The sequence below is a fragment of the Penaeus monodon genome, chromosome 16 (genome assembly GCF_015228065.2).
Source record: "Penaeus monodon isolate SGIC_2016 chromosome 16, NSTDA_Pmon_1, whole genome shotgun sequence".
Lineage (NCBI taxonomy): Eukaryota > Metazoa > Arthropoda > Malacostraca > Decapoda > Penaeidae > Penaeus > Penaeus monodon.
Genome location: NC_051401.1, coordinates 18,809,116 through 18,816,615, shown reverse-complemented (window position 1 = coordinate 18,816,615; position 7,500 = coordinate 18,809,116). Strand labels below are relative to the sequence as shown.

The 7,500-nt window shown below is 39.8% G+C and overlaps 1 pseudogene; it reads right to left on the bottom strand.

The window, feature by feature from the left end:
- LOC119582617 overlaps positions 1–7,500 on the bottom strand; it is a 24,117-nt pseudogene that overhangs the window by 14,812 nt on the left and 1,805 nt on the right.

The window sequence follows — 7,500 nt, the reverse complement described above, 5'->3', positions numbered from 1 at the left end:
AAGCTATTAGAAGTGATTACAAGCTAATATAAAATATCTGAACTTGGAATGTCTTTCTTGCTGTGCTGCAATGAAAAATGAGCACTGGATGACAAAGGACAATTTTTTTTTTCTTGTTTATACAAGTGTAACATTTCAAACATTAGGATGATTATTTTGGGGTTCTACTAACAATAAAGACCTTTAGAATAGGAAAGGGTGAAATGAGGGATTGGAAACCTTTTTATAAAAATTGGCTTAATCTCATTAAATAAAGCTAATGGACAACAATTTCCATGATCTCACTCACTATCAATACCAACTTGAGTTAAAAACTCTTTTAAAAGAAATCCAAGGGTTCAAAATAGCTGAAACTCGGGTTTCAGTTTCTCACTATGGTTCTTAACCCATTACTGCCAGGTCACTTGTATAGCCATCATAAACCATTTGATCTGCCTGGTATGGTAAAAGCGCGTCAAGCAGGAAGTTCCACTACATGTAGCAGATTCCTGCGCCCAGTGGCTGGACAGTTGCCAGCCACAAATCATGCATAGGTTTACCGAGGGATTACGTTATCTATACATTTAAAGAATTAAAAGGAGGGAGAGGGAGAGGGAGGTCTTGCCTAGCAGTGGAAGCTCTCATCCTGTGCGCAATGCTTGTTGGTCCTGGTGAGTAATTAAAGGAGTGTCGTGAAACACTTGATCCACTTGAATGTGGGCTCTCATCCATGTAGCTGAAGACATTATTGCGCCCACACACCTGAAAATTACAAAAATATTAAGCAACAGAATTAATGAAAAAGTTTTAAAAGTTTTAAAAAGTTTAAAAACATTGCATAGTATATGATCAAACCTGTGAGGTAGTGCGAGGAGTGAGTGGAGTGTGTGGCGAAGTGGAGCTATCCGAGCTGTAGCTGTAGCTCTGAGCTAGAAGACGACTTAGAGGTATGCTTGGATCTACAGCAGCACTGCCAGTCTGTTATTTACACCATAATACTTTAGACAACTAAGTCAATATAGACATCTGCAATAACAACTTATAAATTCAAATTAGATTAATCCAAGACTTACACTTTAATTCATCAATTTTCCAAGAATTTGGACATATGTGACCTAACCTGTTTTAAAATTCTTACCTGACCATTCTTTTTAGGCCCAACTGGCCCTAGATCACCCACACTTCCCTCTGTTCCATTCATTAACTCAGTCAACATGGCATCTGAAAATAGGTAGGCCATCAAACTTTCAAATAATGATATGTGCATTCAATATGAATCAATAATAATACCTTTAAAGTGATAAAGAGATACAAACCAATGGAATTCTTGTGTGCATTTTCTGATGAAAGGTTTCGGAGATCTAGGGAGTTGTTGAGGAAAGAATTGATACGCATGATTGCTTCTAAGTTGTTTTCATCCTGTTCTACACCACTTAAGTTAAGGGACCCATATAGGTCTGTTAGATCATTCTGCAAAAAAAAACAAAAAAACTCCTCCTCAGTATGCGACTCATTAGTGACACCCTAAAAGGTGTAATGCCATCTACTTACTAGGATGTAAGATCTAAACTTTTGTTTTGTCAATTATATTAGGCAAGAGCTATTCTCTACTCTGGTTCACTCTGGAACTTGGTATTGACTTTTTCACAAGGTAAAAAAAAATTTAAACAAAGAAACCCATCCATAAGCTGACGCAGGAATCTCTGCCACAAGAATGAGATCCAAAGAGCAACTGAACATCCACAAACCAGAGAAAGAAGGAATCCTTGCAAGACTCAAACATGACCAGCACACTTTATTGCCTAACCAAGGAATTATCAACAGTTCTCTCAGCTGCAAATATTGATTTTTTCTATTCATTTGGGTCAATAATTTGAGCAGATAAAAGTCAGCATTTTATAAACCAACAGACGCTACACTTTATTAATACGTAAGCATTTCTACAACCACTCAATCATTTATTACTACACTTTTTTACCTATTATTTTAATTTTACATATTTCTCTGTTGTCTGTGACCAGGAGAAAAATGAAGGAAGAAAAGCAAGAAAGAAGGGAAGAAAAAGAACAAAAAGAAAAGGAAGAATAATAAGGAAGAATAATATTCCGGCTTTTTTGACGTTTGTTTATATAACTGTAGCTACCCGATTCCCACTTTTATCATGTTGCCTGTCACATAACCTGACACGGAAAACAAAAAAACAAGCCGATTGGCTGAAAAACTGTATAAAAGGTCAAACAGAGGGCAAGGTAATCACTCGCCTGGCAGATTTTGTCCAGTACATCTTGCCAGCTCTCTACCTTACACACTCACAAGATAAAGAATACACCTGCCATCCGCTCCTTGAGTTTAGAGGTAGAGATGGATGATCCTCAGCCTTCAACATTCAGGGGTGATCCTTGTCTGAGAAATGCTCCAGTGCCACTTTTGTACCTATCACCATTCCTCTCACATTGTTGACCAGATGACTACATAGCCCATCTGAAGCTGTCAAGAACAAGGGAGCTTTCTGGTATGATTTCTACCATTCTTTGACTTGTTAAAATAGCTGGCTCTTTTGACATTACTTTTACGATCATCTTCACCGAGGAGCTGTTGTAGAATATTGTAGATGAAACAAACAAGTATCTCCTCTTGTTTCTTGTATCAGAAACATTAAACATTAAAAAATGTTCCAAAAGAAACTGCATGTTAAATATTTTCTAGAGTAGGGAACTACAGAAGCCTTCACATTTCATCTGCTACATTGGTAGACTGGCAGAGTTTATGCTCTGATGTGATGGAGCTCTGGCTCAGGATCAAGAACCCATCAGCTGGCCAGGGGTGAAAGTCAAGATAGACAAGACCTTATTGGTGAGGCAGAAGTAACATAAGGGGAGGATGGTTTGTTCGGTAAGGGTCTTTAGTCAGAGTTACAGCTGAAGTTTTTTGTGGTCCTGTTAGTAGATCCTGAGGAATAGGACAGAATTGCCACCACACTAATTCCAGTATATCTGGGAAGAAGGTAGTTACAGCAATGGTTGGGCCGCTTACAGGATGCTACAGGATCTTGGATATTCTCACTTTGCGATTAGCTATAGTCAATTTTGTTGACCCTGACATAGCCAGAATCCACAGGCAGACCATCAGGCATTTGTGGAGGAATTTGAAAGGTTTGGTTAAGCGTCCTGGCCAAAGTACTTCAAGCAGTACTTTGCCAGATACCTGGTCCTGCACCAACACACTACCCATTTTCACTCTTCATTTTGGAAATTCTCTAATCACTACCCATTTTCACTCTTCATTTTGGAAATTCTCTAACCACCACCCAACAACCTCTCTAACCACCACCCAACAACCTCTCTAACCACCACCCAACAACCTCTCTAACCACCACCCAACAACCTCTCTAACCACCACCCAACAACCTCTCTAACCACCACCCAACAACCTCTCTAACCACCACCCAACAACCTCTCTAACCACCACCCAACAACCTCTCTAACCACCACCCAACAACCTCTCTAACCACCACCCAACAACCTCTCTAACCACCACCCAACAACCTCTCTAACCACCACCCAACAACCTCTCTAACCACCACCCAACAACAGGAAATGCTCTGGAGGGGGTAACTAACAGTAAACAGCTGTGTCAACACACCTTAGGGTAGAAGCGACCTAGCAAGACTTGAAGGAGTCAGTCCGAGTCCATTCCCTGAACTGTGAACAGCTTCCCCTTTCGCCTATAGGAGCTGATGCCGCCTCCACCACATCTACCACAACAAGATCTCTTCATAACTACATGTCTTATCTCAATAAATCTGCAAAACAGATATCAAGTTTTCCTCTGGACCTACCAGATAATATAGTGGTTTTCTTGTAAATTCAAGTTAGAAACCATTATAGCTGGTGTTCAGGGTGGTAGAACTTACGTTCCTGCCTCCACTCAAAATCATTGTCAGCAGCCTACAGGACCATGCAAGTACACAAGGGTCATTCCTTTTTCCGTATCCCCCATTTGTGTGCTTCGAGCCAATAATTTTCTTATATGTACAAGTGCTTCGATCCATTAGGAAACTTCAAGGTCATGTTTTGTGCATATACAGGGAATTACCAAGTATTTTTTTTCTTCTTTCATCCAATAGCACAGTCACAATATTTCAAAAAGTAATTTTGAAGTGCTGTTAGATTCCTTTCCGTTTTCTACATTCTCTGATGAGCTCTCCTCCATCAGAAAATACTCATACAAAAAAGTCAATTGTCATAAAGGCTCTGCAGACTTCGCTAACTTTCTCCCCTAAGGACTGACTTCTCTTATTTCTCACTCATCTTCTTCACCATCTATTTCTGAATCAGTCTCCATCTTTCTCTCGCCACACAAACCGAAACCATTCTCTCTCCAACTCCACTCCCCTCCTCTGCCCTCACCCTTGTTACGGCTGCATCAAGCATGGGTGCCGGCATGGTTCCCACAATGTACAATGTAGCGTCAAAGTTCTCGGGCTCTAGCGTCTCTGTTGACCAATTCTTTGCGGATGTGGAAGACAGTAATACATTCAGGGATTAGGCGGGAGTCTGAGCATTTTGCTACTTCGTGCCTCGTGGCAGCCAGAATGTAACTTGACCATGAAATCCTGAGTTGTATGGAATGTAAAAGTATTTTCACTTCAACATTTTCGAGGCAGATGGAGAATCACTATTTATGACTGGTAGAGTTAATGGATGCAAAACCTACTTCATTTTCAAAAGATGATCTTTTCATCTTAAATAAATTTCATGTAAATCTCATGCAGTGAGCGCAGTCTATCCTGGACTCAGATGTATCAGTGTGTCTGAAGCAATGTGTTACTCAGAGTGCATTGCATGTGGCAGTTCTGGAACATCTTGCAAAGTATGGTTAGTGTCCTCTCTCTCCAGCAATGCACAAGGGAGTTTGGGATAAAGTCGACAGTGCTTCATTCGATAAGCTTCCTGAAGTCCTATGTGAATGAAATGTCAGATAAGGGTGGAAAAATGTGCAGGTCGTTGCAAATGTAATTAGACCAGGGAAAAACAAAGAAAATCAAATATAACAGCTCAGGGCAGAATGAACCACTGCATTAACTGCCAGTGCAGACGAAGGCAGAAAATAGATGTACCTCATCCAAGCCTGTGTACCGCTGTGCAGAGCAAACCACCCCTCACCCACCCTCGCGTGCGTATCTGGAGCCTCCCTCTCGAGCGCAGTACTTTCCCTCAGTAGCTGCCCATAAAAACCCATGACCACATGTGGCTAACTGGGCAACAAAACATGGGCAGTGTTGTAGATGCTTGAGGATGCATCATCCGTCTGGCTGCTCTGCAAGGCAGTTCTGTCCGTACTGTAACAAGCAGGGTCACACATTTAATGAGTGCACATGGTTCCCAGATAAGGTGGTGCTCACCCTCAAATTTGTCACGAGAGAACAGGAAAGTTGCTTATAGTAACCATGTGGTTAATTTTTTAGATGAAGAGATGGTAGGTTTAAACCAGAAGATGTGCATTGTTCTCCAGTGTAGTTGCATCAGATGTAAACCACCTGGGACATGATCTAACCTTGGCAACAACAGGAAATGCTCTGGAGTCCATTCCTTGAACAGAGAACAACTTTCCCCTTTCACACATAGGAGCCGACACTGCCTCCGCCACATCTACCACAACAAGATCTCTTCATAACTACGTGTCTTATCTTAATAAATCTGCGAAACACAAAATGAGTTTTCCTTTGGACCTGCCAGATAATTGTGGTTTTCTTGTAAATTCAAATTAGAAACCATTATAGTAATAAAAATATTTAATATTTTTACTAACACTAGAATGAGAAAGGAGTGGGATATTGTGCATTTACTTATAATTATTGAGCAGTAGATATAATTTTACCAACATAACTGATCCATACGCTATTTGCCATTAAGTCATAATGGCCAAAGAAAAGCAGCTCAAGGCTGTATATGTAATGTGGTTGTTAGTAACTTGTGTCCAACAGTTAGTAAACCTTCTGCAAATCATGTTATAAAACTTGGTTAATGTTAGCAAGAGTAACACACAGTGATAGAGGGAAATGGACACTGCCATCTTATAGAACATTAGAAATAGAGTAATAAACACAGGTACAGCTGCAGCAGCATTATATTTACCAAGATTTTGGGTTCACATGATAGCCTGCTTTTGGGAAGCAAGCAAATTCTTTATCAAAGCAAATGTATTTATCAAATTTATACCAGAAAAATGTGGAAATTACTTGATGTAGCAAATATGTATCCCCCATCCATTTCAGGGTGATTACACTGGGTCAAGGGGGTGTCAGTCCTCACGCTACATTGTATTCTATAAATCCCATGGGGGTCCAGGGGTAAGAAGTCCCTGGTAAATTAGCTTTCATCACACAAGAATGAATTTGATATTGTCTGGGAAGACCCAATTGTTAATAAAAAAAATACAACTGGTTAATGTTACCAAAAGCAATAAACAGAAATGGACACTCGTCTTACAGAGCATTACTGACCAAGATTAACTGGCCACTCTCGCACCTTCAGCTCAATTTTAAAATTTGGCTCTGTACTTGGTATATCCAGATGAAACTTAAGACGAAATTAATTATTGCTTAGTACTTGGGAGTTTTAATCAGTTTCACAGTTTAAGAAATTTTCTTGGGTTGGATATAAAATACAATAAGAATCGCTGAAAAATTCAGGGAAATTAGCAAGGAAAATGATTTGCTAAAAAGCCCCTCTTTTGTCTAGCCTTGCTTTGATTGTGGTTCCTGTTGCTTTGTTACTTCAAACAATCATTGCTTGACCAAAGATTTTCACCTGTACAATGTAATTTATTTTTGGTGTGACAAATCAAGAAAAATAATAGAACTGTTGGATGCAATTTCAAGAAATCACTTTTTAACAGTAAGCTCGATTTTAGGACTAACTTAAAATTTGTCAATTTGTACTGTATGTAAGAGACCTCTTCCTACGAATCTGCACGGAGCGACTTTCAGTTTCCAACCAAGACTTTGTTATTGGGCAAGATTCTGTCTGAGGTTTTAATTTCTTGGTGTTTAAATAATGAGTCAGACCAGATAGAAGGGCCAGGGGAAATTGTTGAAATTGATGAAAGTACATTTGGTAAAAGAAAATATAAAGTTGGTCGACTCACTGAAGGTCGGTGGGTTTTTGGAGGAGTATGCCGCAAAAATTGGAAATTCTTTTTCGTACCTATGCAGATGCATGACACACTTACTTTGCTTAAAGTAATTAAAGAGTGTATCCACCCAGGGACAATGGTCATTAGTGATTGTTGGAAGGCATACAACTCTCCTGAAAAAGAGGGCTATCAACTGTGAATCATTCACACAATTTTGTTGACCCTGACACTAAGGCACACACCAACACAATCGAGCGTAAATGGAGGGAGGCCAAAGCCAAAGTGCCCCACTTTGGTAGGAAGAAATATTTTGTTGGTTATTTGGTGAGGGCCATCTTTATGATGGCCCACCCAAAACAGAACAAAAGATTTCATCAGTTCCTC